We start from the raw sequence: 15,107 nt of genomic DNA on the forward strand, positions 1-15,107 counted from the left end.
TTTTTTCCTTGGTGTTACGTTGATGGTAGTCAAAATATTTCAGCTGCAGGAAATATTTTAAATGACTATTGTTATTTCAGTAACATAAAGTCTCTCCTACTTAGAGCAATTAATTTTTACCACTTCCAGCTGAAGTTATAGCTTTCCTACTTTTTCAACTGTGGGATTTTTTTCCCCTTCAATAATGCATGGAAGTCCATTTCCTGTCGTAGCACCATCTTGACTGCAGTGTGTGGTCACTCGGTGAACGGAGTAAACCCATGAGCATACACAGCACTACAAATTGTGTAAAGTCAGATCTGTGGCCCCAATATAATCACAACAAAAGTGATTAATAGTTTGTTTTAATGAGGTAACTGGGATTTAATAAGTTATTGATTTTTCTCAGCATCTTACTAAAATGCTTTGGAATGTGAAAAAATCCTCCACTCATATAGGTCAGTATTGATTAAGTATGAATTCATACATCGGGATTCTGGATGCTCTGTTATCTCAGGGCCAGTGCATATTACCTGATTAGTATTGATTGTACTGTGGCCATCAGTGAATTCTCAAAGCATCGTTTTTAGTCAAGGAAGAATGAATTGTTTAGTGTGACCCTGAAATCACTTTGCAGCAGATCCAGAGAAAGTCGAGTTGTTGATGACTCAGAGCAAGTGGCCATGGATTTAATTTGTTGAACTGGATTTAATTTGTTCCAATGGTTTCAATGTTATAGTTATGGTTAAGAGATTTTCTCTTTTGATAGTCTTTTGCTTCAAATTTCTTAAACATTTTCCTCTGCCCTGTATATTCCTTCTCCTATTTTCTGCTTAGTAAACTTCTACTCATCCTTCAGTACCCAACTCAAAAGTCATCTTCTCTGTGACTGCATTCTTGACTCCCTTAGAAAGATTTTGTTCTTCTGGGTCACCCTTTGTTGCACTTAAGTCTTCAATACTGAGTGATAAATGCTAGTAATTATGTTTTTATATCTGCTCCCTACTGAACCAAGAGCTTCTTTTGGACAGAGCTGTATATTGTCTCTTATGACTTGCTTGGCCCTTATAATCCCCCGTATTTAAGAAGGCACATGGTTGGCAGTGTGTAAATGCTTGCTGCTATCACACATTGGGTGGGTATCTCTTTTCAACACTCAGAATCTAAAACTTCTGGTCCCACAGCATTTAAATGGGCTTTACTGCCTTGGAATTGGGAGTTACAAGTTCTGCTGTACTAAGTACCATCATTATTTCCACCACCACTACTACATTTGGAGGGCTTATGTGGGTCACACTCCGTGCTGAACACTTTAAATACAAAATCTCATTAATTTCTCATTATGGAGAAAGATCATTGCTCCATTTTAGAGATAAAGAGTGTCTTTAATAAGTAATTTTTCCAGGGACACATCACTAATTAATGGTAAATCAGGGAGTCAAGCCAAGTTCTGACTCCAAAACCTGTGTCTATAGTATGACTTGAGACACTCTGAGAAAGGCCCATCCAAACCAGGAACCTAAAATTCCACTTTTAGAGGTTTTTTTTTTCCCTCAGTCTTTCAAGGCTTTTTAGAGGGGCAGTGGAGGTGAGAGGGTAAAACACACCCAAATAGAATATTTTGATATTCTGGAAACAGTTGGTGAATAATATTTTTAGTTTCCTACCAACTAATTTCTCAACATGGATCAGTTGATAATTAGAAAAAAAGCTTTCCCTTTAGCAAAGTTCCCATGGGAAAGAGGATACAGAGAAGGGAGCCAATGAGGGACGAGAGAAAGAGGGTGTCTAAAGTTCTAAAGAGAGTAGAATGTGCTAAAACCAAAAAAGGTGATGGTGGGAGGTTCTTTTTGTTTTTATAAAGGCTGACCACCACTGAGATAATGGTGTTATTTTGAGCAGATCAAAACGAGGGGTAAATGCAATGCCCATCTAGAGCATTGTATCAGTTTCCTATTACTTTTGCAAAAAATTACCACAGATTTAGTGGCTTCAAACAACACAGATTTATTCTCTTGTAGTTCTGGAGATCAGATGTCTACAAAGGTCTCACTGAGCTAAAATCAAGGTGTCAGGAGGATTCGGTTCTTTCTCAAGACTCTAGGGAAAACCCCATTTCCTTGCCTTTTCCAGCTTTTAGAGGCCACCAGCAGTTTCTGCCTTGTGACACTTCCTCCATCTTCAAAGCCAGTGGCTTCTGATCTCTCTCTGACTCTTACTCTGATCCTCACTCTCCTACTCCCTCTCTCTTATAAGGACCCCTATGACTACATTGAGCCACCTGGATAATCCAGGATAATCTCCCCATCTCAAAATCCTTAATTTAATCATGTCTACAAAGTCCCTTTTGCCATGTAGGATGCCATATTTACAGGTTCTGGGAATTAGGATATAGACTTCTTTGGGATGCATTATTCCACCTACCGCAAGTGTGTTAGAGTGGAAATTAGAGATCAAGAGACAGGGTTTCAATCTTGATGCTGCCGTTGGAGGGCTACATGCTTTGGGGCAAATTTCAATCTCCCTGGATCATTGCTCCGTCATGGTGCCTTTAACCTCAACACCAGGAGGCATGGCTCTGACTAATCAGACCTGTTTTACACACCTGTAGATGACACTATAGCATTTCTTTAAGGCCACTTCTGAACAAGTCATTAGCCCTTCTAATGGTGTTTCTGCAGGTTCTCAGCTGATTTCTGCTTACCATCCTACATTTACTTACACCTTGCCTACAGAGCATGTAAGTTTTCAATTTCTCATTTTAAATAGGGGGCTCCAATTCTGTAGCATGGCTGATGCATTAAATATCCACAGCCAAATTGCTTAACGCCCAGGTTTTTTATCCCCTTCAAATTAAAGCTTTTAAAACACCCAGACTCCATGCTGGCTGAATGACACACACAGACTTTCTGCCGGCTTTTGGGGGCAGGCGATACTGGTTCCTGTCAAGTTCTAAATCTGGATGCTTTTTTATAGTGGAACAACTAAAAGGAATTGCTGCCTTATGATATATAACTACTACTTATTATAGACTGATCCATTTTGCAGTAGGGAGGTGGAAGGCAGGGGGCTGGAGGAAGAACAAGAACCAATCTTAAACCTGAGAGAAAGTAACCTTCTAATTGCCTTTTCCATGACAGCATCATAAGCTTCTTTATGGCAGCTTTATTTCACAGTGACCTGCCACACGGCTCTAATTTTCCTGGTGTCACTCATGCAGGTTTAAAAAATGATTGGTTTTATGGCTTTTATTTGGGAATTTGTCAAGGTTTCACATTTGCAGAAGCCTTGAAGCAGTGGCCTAATAGTCCATAATTTGGTGTTTAAAGGAATATTGGTGGGTAACCTGCTTGGGCCCACAGGTGCCTATAGTGATCACATCCTTATGCCTGGCGGGGAAATCTCCATAATTTCTTTTACGCTACAGTAAACCTTTGCTGTTAGAAAACTCCATTCCAGGTTCCAGAGGACTCCTGGCATCCTGAGATGGGAGAAAAGCCTTTCAAGCTTCATGATCAGGTTGATACTTAAACCTAATTCCCATGAAATGTACTTCAGGTGTTAGTAAACCCAGATTCGGGTCAGCGTATTCTGGTGATGTGGATTTACACACTCTTTTTTATGACTCACAGTCTGGAAATGAAAAGCACTGGACTCGGAGTCCTCTCTTTCTCTCTCTCTCTCTTTCTCTCTCTCTCACCCTCCCTCCCTCCCTCACTCCTTAGGATCTCAAAGCCCCTAACAGATGTTTTCAAAAGCCTCACTTTTGAGGACTGTTTTGGCCTCCTGCCACTGTGTGTACTTTTAGGTTTAATGAAAATTGGTGCCTCCCAAGCTCTCCTAAGAGGGAAAGCAGCTACTCTTGTGGTGAACTTGCTTGTCCTTGCTCAGCCAGAACACAAGGGGCCAGGGAAGTCGTGTGTAAACACATGCACACACACACACCTGCTTCATTGGGCTCCTTTCTCTTCCAGTTGCCTGAGTTGGCCTCGGTTGGTGCATACCTGCTGGTGTTTATCACAGTTGGCGTTTCTCCCCCTCAGTGTGCCTCAGCATAGCCAGTGCTTATTTGAGCAGCAGGCGATTTTTCTGAAGTGACCTCCGCCGGGCGGGAGATTTATGGTGGCGTTTGCTTTCATTATGTGTTGAGGCTGCCTCATGAGCTTACTGCGTCGCTGTCAGAGGAAGAGCAGAACGCTTCCCAGAATAAGCCTCCGGTATTATCTTTGAACATATGTTCTTGATTAAATGAGAAGAGGAAAGTCTCTTCGTTTTTCCCATTTGGAGGTTAAAGTGGAGGGTTTGTCTAAAAACAGATTGCAGTAAATTGTGGGTTTATTTGAACGGTATGTCAACATTATTTACTCATGGAAAAAAAATCTCAAATTGATAGGTTTCTTTTAATTACCTCATCCTGAAAGCTGCTCTCAACAAACAGCAAATATTTCAGAAGCCATTTGGATAAGTCTGGAAATGTTGAATTACTGGAAACCTGCCGAGAATAATACCTTTGAAAATGTTTCCATAGTTCTGAGTATAAGAAAACTTGATTAGAAAACAGCTTGTCTCTGAGCAAACTGGGTATTGCCTTCTGTGATCTTGCTGGCCTTCTTGTAAAAGATGGTTTGCAAGATTCTTGCCTAATACTGATCACACCACCCTGAAAAACAGGTACCTTTTTGGACCTAGGTATTACAGTCTGTCACTCAGAGCAGATGACCTTGTTTAACCCCAATATAATAATATCCTCCTCTTGGGTTCCGTCCAGCAAACACAAAAGCTAACTGAAAGAAGATTCAGTAATTGGGTGAGTTCTGGGCAAGTCCAAAGAGCTCTTCCAGCAAATCCAGGCCAAAACACATTTTACCAGATAATGTCTTTTGACTTCAGTGCTTGGTTCTGACTACATGAAAAGATGATCTGATAGATACAGCCATTTCTAGGGCCCAAACCTATTTGAGAAAATAGCTAAAGGGAAGAGGACAAAGAGGTTTATATGCAAGTGAAGGAATTTTGTACACATATACCCCTAGACTCATATATTTTTGACTTCCTTTTTAAAACTGCCTATTTGCTTTCTGTGTGTCTGTGTTGAAGGGATTGTGGCAGGGGGGGCTTCATAAGTAAGAGGCTGAGGTGGATTTGGGGCCTACACACTATGATTTACCCTGGGCCCCAAGTCCTTTGGGCACATCCCATACTTCAGGAAACATTTCATGCAGCAAGCAGCATATTGTATTAAGTTTACTTCTCAGAAACTTAGGAGCTGAGTATCTCATTAAGAGTATTTAATTTGGGGGCGACTGGGTGGCTCAATCGGTTGAGCTTCTGACTTTGGCTCAGGTCATGATCTCACAGTTTGTGGGTTTGAGCCCCGCGTCCAGCTCTGTACTGACAGCTCAGAGCCTGGAGGCTGTTTCAGATTCTGTGTTTCCCGCTCTCTCTGCCCCTCCCCTGCTCATGCCCTGTGTCTCTCTCTCTCTCAAAAATAATTAAACATTAAAAAAAAGTATTTAATTTGAAGTGGGCATATGCAGGTCTGATTTTAGGACTGCTGTATGTGCTGGTACTGTTGTTTGGTTAAATATTATTGTTAAATATTGGAACCTCCACTAGTTGGCAAATCGCTGCCTGAGATCCACTGTCAGCATGAAGTGGGGGCCTGTGATGGGGCCCTGCTGCTGGTACTGGAGCCTCACGGTGAATCCTGGCCCTGGGTAAATGTGCCGTTGCCAGTAGCCTGAGACTCAGAGAAACAAACTCTCCTGTCCAGACCCTCTAGGCAGCCAGAGTGCTGAGCTCCCTTGGCTGCAATCTAGGTTTGTGTGAAGGAGGTCGGACAAAAGAAACTTGCCAGGGCAGTGCTCCCAGACATGCCAACAAAAATCACTTTTTAAAAGAAGTTTTGAGCCATTTGAGAGATCAAAGCTTCTTTCTTCCTACCCTTGCAACTCTTCTCCTCCACATACCAGTGTGAAGTCCAGAAGCCTTCACCGTGGAGACCAGATGTAATTCTAGTCCCGGCTCCAACACTTAATAACTCCATGACCTTGGGCAAGGGACTTAACCCCTCTACGCTGCAGTTTTCTCATCTGTAGACTATTGATGTTGGACTCAATTTCTTCCAGCTGTAACAACAAATGATTTTTAGTCCTTAAATTTCTGTTAACTAGCCCATTCACCCACCCTATCAATAGATACACCATTTACACTTCAAGAAGAAAGAAAAATAATATCATCTGCTAACAAATAATGTTTGAACACAAGTTAAGGTAAGAATGATGCCAAGTGCTCCGATGTGGCCTAAAAGAGGGAGTTGACAGACACAGAATGTGGATGGTTTTTCCACCCTTGCTTACCACATCAGTCATCACCAGTGTGCTCTTTAGCTGAGCTCCATGCTAATGACCACTGGTTCAATTCCTGCTCCACCTGGCTAAGGTCATCTTTCTTTTTTGTTTTTAAAGTAGTTATTGCTGTGATGTTTTATTTTTTTTATATGTTATTTTTTAAAGATTTTTTAAAGTTTATTTTTGAGAGAGAGAGAGCACAAATGGGGGAGGGGCAGAGGATCCAAAGTGGGCTCTGTGCTGACAGCAGAGAGCCTGATATGGGACTCAAACCCATAAACTGCGAGATCATGACCTAAGCCAAAGTGGGATGCTTAACTGACTGAGCCAGCCAGGCCCCCCGTAAGATTATCTGTCTTATGTCCTGCCCTGGCAGCCACCTTTAAAGGGCCCCTAAAAAATATGTTGATGGGTCAATGCAAATCCATTATTATTAACAGGGAAAATTAACATATGTGAAAACAATGTCATATAGTAGATATGGAGTGTCATTGTGTTATGAATGGAATTTGCAGTGTTTTTTATTTTGTGCCAAATCTTGAGTATTGATAGTAATAATTTACATATTATTTCTTTGTGATTTTTTTATGTTTGATTTTTCAAATTGTAATTTTTATATCTTGGGCTAATTTGGGGGTGAGAGAGAAGAGGGAAAGTTTCCACCTCTTACACTTTAATGTTTTTTTCTTTTTTTTTTTTTTAAGAGAGAGAAGCAAGTGCTAGTGGGGGAGGGGGGAGGGGCATCCTAAGTAGGCTCCATGCCCAGCACAGAGCCCAACGGGGGCTCTATCTCACTACCATGAGATCATGACCCAAGCCAAAATCAAGAGTCAGATGCTTAACTGACTGAGCCACCCAGGCGCCGCTCCACCTCTTACAGTTTAGAGTAAATATCAGTCATAAATTTAGAGCTACTATCTAGAAATTCATTTTATAAATTTTTTCAATCAATCTTTTCCCTACATGGAGACTATTCTTAGTCATATAATCTTATGGCCATCAGTAAAGATAACTAGGATAACTGTGATATTTACTGCTGTCTGCTGTTGGGAGGATTGTTTTATGTCTGTTAAGAACAGAATTTATAGATACGTGTGTTTGAGTCTGTGGTTTTCTAGAAATTTGCATTCTGGCCTGACTTATATGTCTAAGTGATTCAATGCCATGGTCTTGATAGACAAAGGGTTGTGGTAGTTTTTTGGGTGACTCTTTTTGGTTTTTAAGAAAGTGAATTTTTAATCTGGATTCTTGTCTCATTTCCCTATTTCACTTTGGCTTCTCGTTCTGTCCCCATAAATGAAAATCTTACTGGGCTTGAACTTCAGCTTGGTTTTAGGAATGACAGCCATTTTTTTTCAAAGGTATCACTGCAATAAAAGAATTAATTAATTAATTAGAATTAATAAAAGAATTAAATCTGAGAAATTTAATACTCCCAAATTAGGAAATCCTGGGAGTTGATCCTATTCAACACTTTCCTTAATTTAAGAGCTAACAAACTGATAAATGTCACTTCCGGGTGCTTGTATTAAATTCAATATCTATAATAATTGCCAAAGTACAATATGAATAGGTTGTTGTCCCTTCAGCAGTTTAACCTGTGTCAGGATCTCATGCTGAGGGTTTGTCAGTCATTGTTATGATTACATTTTAGCTTTGATCCTGACTTTCCTATAATGCCAAACTTACCAGCCAACTCTCCTCCATCCTTCTTCACATGTGCATAAAGGAACCTGTGAGAGTCCTTGGTAAATGAAAATCTGATCCATCAAGGCTTAGCAGTGAAGGAAGAATCGTCACCTTGAGAGGAGCAGCCAGGTGTTATGGCCAACATTTGTTCCCAGGATTCCTCTCCCCTTGGGGATTTCTTACTTACACTGTTGTCACCACATTAATCCCTGTGGGACTCTCCTCCAAAAATGCTCAGGCTCAAAAGCAGATCCACTGTCTCCTTAATTTTCCAAAGCACTCAGCATGTTTATGACCAAATGGAACTTTTAAACAAAAATTTGGTGTTCCAAAAGTTTTGGGATAACAAAAGGGAAATAAATACTAAGGGTTACATAAAAACAGATGATCTGGTCTGCTAGATTCAGCTCTCTGCCCTGTTTCTACTACCTCTCGAGGACATCTTCAATTTCTACCACCAGACAGTGGCCTCAGGCCAGATCCCAAAGAGAGATGCCTCTTCCCTTCCCACCTATCTCACAATATCTTTTTACATTCAGAGACCCTTTTTCCTTGGATGACAGATACTGGGAATGTCTACCCCTATAGGGCTTTATTCTATGGCCTCCACAAGATCAGAGTGTACCTCGATTTACCCAACAGCCCCATGAGACCAACAAGCAACTGGGAGGTGGGTTTGGGCATTGTAGGAAAGTCAGGACCAAAACCCAAAGGCTTTCTTATTATGATCTTCACCCTTTTTGTGTTTATAACATACTTGTAAGTGTTAGGATTTTTGTCAGTATACTTGGAGAAATTGAAAATTAAAGTCAACAATAATTATAAAACAATCACTTCTCTGATATAACAGCTCATATTGGTTGCATTTTGTCACTTTGCTTCTGTAGAACAGAACAATGTGTTGATTGGACTTATTCCCTGCAGGTCTCTAAAGGCAAAGTTCTCCCTTGTTCCAGTAAATACCTTTTTGTTTTGGTTTAATGTTACCACCACCTATGTCCCACTCCCAGCAATTGTCTGTCTGCCCACTGAGCTCTATGGGTCATCTGATGGACATCTTAATAATAGCCTTCATACTCATATGTAGCCAAAATAGCTTTTGCACACTGTTCAAAATTTGTTAGCACACTTATGAAGCTTTCTCTGACATATCAAAGTGCCACAGGATCCTGGTTGATAATCATTGTACTACAGTATTAGGATAATTTGAGCAAGATTACAATTTTTATAGTCTTTTTATATTTCTTTTTTTATGTTTATTTATTTTTGAGAGAGAGAGCTATCAAGTGAGTGGGTAAGGGGCAGAGGGAAAGGGAGACACAGAATCTGAAGCAGGCTCCAGGCTCTGAGCTGTCAGCACAGACTCCGATATGGGGCTCGAACTCATGAACCATGAGATCATGACCTGAGCTGAAGTCAGGTGCTTAACCAACTGAGCCATCCAGGCACCCCATACTGCATATTTCTGACTAATCTTGTTATATAACCTTACTTTTAGTATGCATATGATAGGTATGTGAAAAGATATTTGTATTTAAATTTCCTACATGTATGTGAATTTAGATGTATGTGTATGTTTTTTATAAACAATATAGCAGGGAAGCCTGGCCAAAATACAAAGATCTATAGATGCCTTTCTCAGTATGGACCCTTGAGTTTTGTGGTGTTGTGACTACTTCAAAACAAAGGGAGATGTTTTGCTATGAATTTCCTGTTCCTGGAAAACTACATGGTTGAAAAAATCTCTTCTTTCCTCTTGAGGACTATCTGTGTGCCAAAGTTAAGAAGAAGCTCTTGAAAGGAATACTCAAGCTTCCCTCTACATCTTCTCCTCACCCCCAAAGTCTAATAATTTTTGAAAAGAAGAAACAGAAGAACACTTGTCACTAAACTTCTTAGCATTTAAAATAACCAGAATGCATTGCATGCAACTGTGTCAACTTTGGACTCACACCAGCCATGAAAATACTCCCGTCTTTTTTTAGGAAATAAATTGCATACACATCACCAAGTGTATTCAGAAAAGTGGTTTCTTTTTGCTTTGTCTGAACTACTCACACATCAGTTATAACCATGTTCTGAGTCCATAAACATTTCATCAGCTTGCCAAGCCTCACCAACCTCTGCTCATTTGCCAGAGTGGCTACACTGTATAGTTGACTGCTAAGAGGGCAAGACCACTGAATCTTAGGCTTGGAAGGGACACTGAGATGGGTCATAAAATGCCCTTATTTTATAAATGGGGAGATTGAAGCTCAGAGACATTGACTGGCTTGCTGGAGGCCCTAAGCTGGTCTGTAATATACTAGGAGTCAGGCCTCCTCAATTGATTCAGAGCTGTAACTGCTATACCTTTGGTGAAGCCCTTTGAACACTGGTGCTCTGCAAATGTAAGTTATCCATGGAAGGCTGAGGACATCATTGTTGCACTTAGTCCTTAATCAAAAGTGCAGAATCTACCAAAAGTTTGCCTCTAATGAAGGTTTCAGGGTCGAAAGGACTCCTTTCCTTTAGCCAGCCCCCACCTGTCCTTTTTTAAAAACTTTTTATTTTTATTTTTTTATTATTTTAATGTTATTTATTTATTTTTAGAGAGAGAGTATGCGCATGAGCAGGGGAGAGGCAGAGAGAGAGGGAGAGGCAGAAAGAGAGGGAGAGAGAGAATCTCCCATAGGCTCTGCTCTGTCAGCAGGGCTTGACCCACGATCATGAGATCATGACCTGAGTCGCAATCAAGAGTTGGCCACTTAACTGATGGAGCCACCCAGGCACTGCACCCCCCGCCCCTGACTCCGACACCTGTCTTCTTCTGAAATGGCTGAGAAAATAAAAGAACAGAGACACCTGGCTGGCCCAGTTGCTAGAGTATGCAACGCTTAATCTCAGGGTTGTGAATTGAAGCCCCGCGTTAGGTGTAGGGAGTACTTAAATGGAAAAAAAGAAAATATAAGAACACTTCATTCAGCCTTACTATTTAAAAAAAAACCCTAAGAATTTAAAATTTGTGATAATTGGGGCACCTGGATGGCTCAGTCAGTTAGGCGTCCGACTTCGGCTCAGGTCATGATCTCATGGTTGGTGAGTTCGAGCTCCACATCGGGCTCTGTGCTGACAGCTCAGAGCTTGGAGCCTGCTTCAGATTGTGTCTCCCTTTCTCTCTGCTCCTCCGCCACTCGCGCCCTGTCTCTCAAAAATAAATAAACACTAAAAAACTTTTTAAAAAATAAATAAAATTTGTGATAATCTAGGTACAAATACATGATTCTTATAGAATAACTTCAAAATAAGCATTTGTTTTCAAAACAGTAAATACTTGTAAAAGGATTTTTTTTTAATTAGTGCTTTAGAAAATGAAGGATTTCACTAAAATGGTTTCACTTTCTAGTTTCAGCATCTAATTCTACAAAGAAAAGCAAATATAGGGTTTATGACACATTACTGTGTACATTCTGAGGCCCATTGATATGTGATGATTTTCATTCACATTAATCTTAACATTTATCCTTCCTTTAAATATGGGCTGTTTGATATTGTGATCAAACAAAAATAACAAAATAAATGATCCACTCCCCTAATTCTTTTTTTTTTTTTTCAACGTTTTATTTTATTTTTGGGACAGAGAGAGACAGAGCATGAATGGGGGAGGGGCAGAGAGAGAGGGAGACACAGAATCGGAAACAGGCTCCAGGCTCTGAGCCATCAGCCCAGAGCCTGACGCGGGGCTCGGACTCCCGGACCGCAAGATCGTGACCTGGCTGAAGTCGGACGCCTAACCGACTGCGCCACCCAGGCGCCCCCACTCCCCTAATTCTATGACTGGCTTTCATATTCCATTGTTCTACTGAACTCCTCACTTATCTTTTATTCCTTCTCCTAGTGCATCCAAATGATTGAGGTTTAAATATGCATTATTTTCTCAATAAATCAGAAATCCCCTAGAAATAGAAGCAATGTAGCAGGGCCTCTTTTATGACTAAGATCCTAAGGAAGCACCTTTTGCACTTTCAGGGTTATATCGGGCATCTTTTAAAATATGTTTCCTGTGGATATGAATTGGGCTGTGGTATCTGTAAGTCTATAAAAACATGAACCATGAGATTTGTTTTTAATTTGTTTGGAGGCCAGACTTCCTTAATTCCATTTCCCAGGCTAATTTCCATACTTCTTCATGGAATCATATACAAGTGTATGCACAATAATTTGAGACAACTATGAAGGAGAATCAGGCTACTTGCCTTCTGGGTGAGAGTAGCTTGTTTATTGAATGGCCAGAACTCAGTTAAGTTTACTTGTCTCCTGTCATTACCTGCAAACATGCTCTTAGAGCTCCCTTCCTCACACATAGCTTTCCAGCCACTCTCAGGTATGGTGTTAAGGTGTACGTAAGTTAAATCTTCTCCCCACTTCCATATCAGGCCTAACCCACAGCTGTAATGTCCCTGAGAGGGAAAGAATGTGGTCTTTTCTTTTACCTGTTCTTCTTTTCCTCTCATTTGTTGCCTCTGGTTCCCTCTTCTCTGTGTAGAGCCAGGGAAGAGTAATCAGAGACTAGATGTAAATGTATTTCACCTGTCAGTGTTGTTATCATCTCATGTCTGTACCCTTTGGGTTCTTCCAGAGCCCTTGACTCTGTGACTGACTTACTGTGACCCATAGCAGTATACCAACCAGCTAGGGTCTCCCCATACCCTGCTCAATCCTGGAATGTATCCTAGTCTTCAGCCCACAACCAGTTGTTGGATTATTGTCAGCACCTGCCTTCAGAGTAATTTTGTTCTTCATGTACATGCACCTACTTGCTGCTTTACTTTCAAATTAAGAGTTTTGTTGTTTTAGTCTGGCTTTGCTTTTCTACCCTAGGTGCTTTCTCTTATTTCATTTGAGTCTACCTGGGTGATGAAAAGTTTGTTTCATGCAGGATCAAGTTGTTGTAGGGTTCCCCAGTGTATCCATTATGCTATAGCTTTGAGTATGGGAAGCTTTACAGACATCCAGATGGGAAGTAAGATGGCCATCTCCCCTCATTGCAGTGTTGCCTGTCCCTCTGAATGTGTCTCTTGGAGAGATGGTGTCAAAGACCACTCAATTTCCACAGGGTCCTTTCTAATAATCCATTTAAAGTCTTCTAGTCTTATATAGTCCCTAGGGGACAGTAATTGCTGGACTGTCTTTTCCATGTGTCATTAAGTTTTTTTTTTTTTAAGGTTTTTTTGTGAGTGCTTAGTACTTACTGTCCTCAGCTTTGGGCCTTTAGCCAAAATCCTGAGACAACAGGAAATGTCCCATCTTGTTCTCTTACTTAGAGCATGGTTGGGCTCTAGAGTTTCTAGACCATAATTCTAAGTCTCATTCAGGAACTCTAAATATCACTTTAAGCCAGTAAATCTCAGCCTTCTTGAAGACCTGAACTTTACCATTGATTGAGTTGTCTGGTGAAAACTTGGGTTGGTAAAACTAGTTAATTTGTTGACTTGAGGTTTCTGGTGCCTTCTTGAAAGGTATAAGGATTTAGAATATAACCACCAGGGCATATTTGGAATCTTTAACATAATTTCCAGAAAAGGAGAATCAGAGCAGTCCATCCTACAGTGTTTCCAACTTGACCTTGGACTTCTCTCAGACAAGACTCTAGGCTTGGTCTTTCTTTCAAGAATTTGGAACTGATGCCAAGAAATAGTCTGTACTTGTGGCTAAAACTTAACTAATATAAACTCAGGACCTGTGCGTGAAGAAGCATAAATGATACTCTTTGTCTACTGATGGTTTTCCAGTTCCCAGAGCTCTACACAGCTCTTAGTATCCTAGTGGGTTTTCCTTTTAGACAAAAGATAGCTCAAGTTAATGTATCCTATTTAAAACCAAGACAACCTTGACTAAGAGAGCCCTCTAGTTTTGTGGTATTTCTTATAGTAATTTATGTGAATACTCTAAATATGGTTATACTTGGTTTATGTTGTAAGAGGAGGAGAAACAGAGGTAATGGAGAGAGGGTTACTGCATTGGTCAGAGTTCTGAGTTGCAGACAACAGACTCCCCTGAAGTCAGTCTAAACAAAAAGGGTAAATTAAAACATATTAGGTAGTTCATAGAATCTCTGAACAGAAGAGGCTTGGTGGTTATGTAACCAAGAACAAATCAGCCAAGTACAACACAACCAGAAGAAATTGCCCAATTACATTATGGAATTATTCTTAGAGGCACCTGTGATGTTAGGGACTGATAGCAGAAATGCTTCCACAGCAAACCCAGGAAAAAGCCAAAGCCTTCTTCCACCATCTTTATTAGAAAAGCCTGTCTCACTGCAGGTTCAGCCACTGCCTCAAATTACCTCCACCCCCAAATTAGCGGTTCCATGTGTACCTGAAAAGAGTGCACAGAGATTTTGATTAACTAGTGAATCTGCAGAGGACTAGGGAGAAAATAAGGAGGTCACAAATGGTGAAGCCTCATACCTGGAGTAAATGGCAGGGACCTCTGAGTCCAGTAGTGGGTTCAGCATAACCCCCACAAGACCCACCAAGATTAACCACACCTTGGTGGACACCAGCAGAGGGCACTCAGAGACCAGATCAGGCCAATAAAAGTCTGCTAGCCAGAAGAGCAGAGTTCCCACTCCCGACTTCCTTCCGTCTCTTTGGAGGACATCTTGGGAAGGAGGGAAAAAAAGAACCTTTTGAGGGATTTGGGAGAATCAGCACTACTAGGAAATTTAACTTTGAATTGATTGAATCTTTACCTCAAATAGAGTAAGTTAAACTGAAAGAGATTTTTCTAAAAGTAGAGGAGACCGAGGTTTAAGTTTTTAAAAATTCTCTCTGCTACTGAGTGGGAATGGGGCCCCATAGCAAGTTGAGATCCATAATAGAAAATAAGAGAAGACTACATTTTTTTGCACATCTGAGTTGTAATGTTTGCATTTCAACCTCCCTGAATGCAAACTGGGAATACTGTAAGCTCCTTTGGAACAGCATCTGGTGGTGGTTTGTAAATGGCTTGGTAGCATAAGGAGAGTCAGTAAAGGACAAAGGTAGTTTTTTTCTGTTTGTCAGAGCTGACACTGACATTATAAGGATTCCTAGGTTTCTGGTG

Source organism: Lynx rufus, unplaced genomic scaffold (assembly GCF_022079265.1).
Source record: "Lynx rufus isolate CCGP_SWC_20201006 ecotype Redwood Valley unplaced genomic scaffold, mLynRuf1.p SCAF_3, whole genome shotgun sequence".
Taxonomy (NCBI): domain Eukaryota; kingdom Metazoa; phylum Chordata; class Mammalia; order Carnivora; family Felidae; genus Lynx; species Lynx rufus.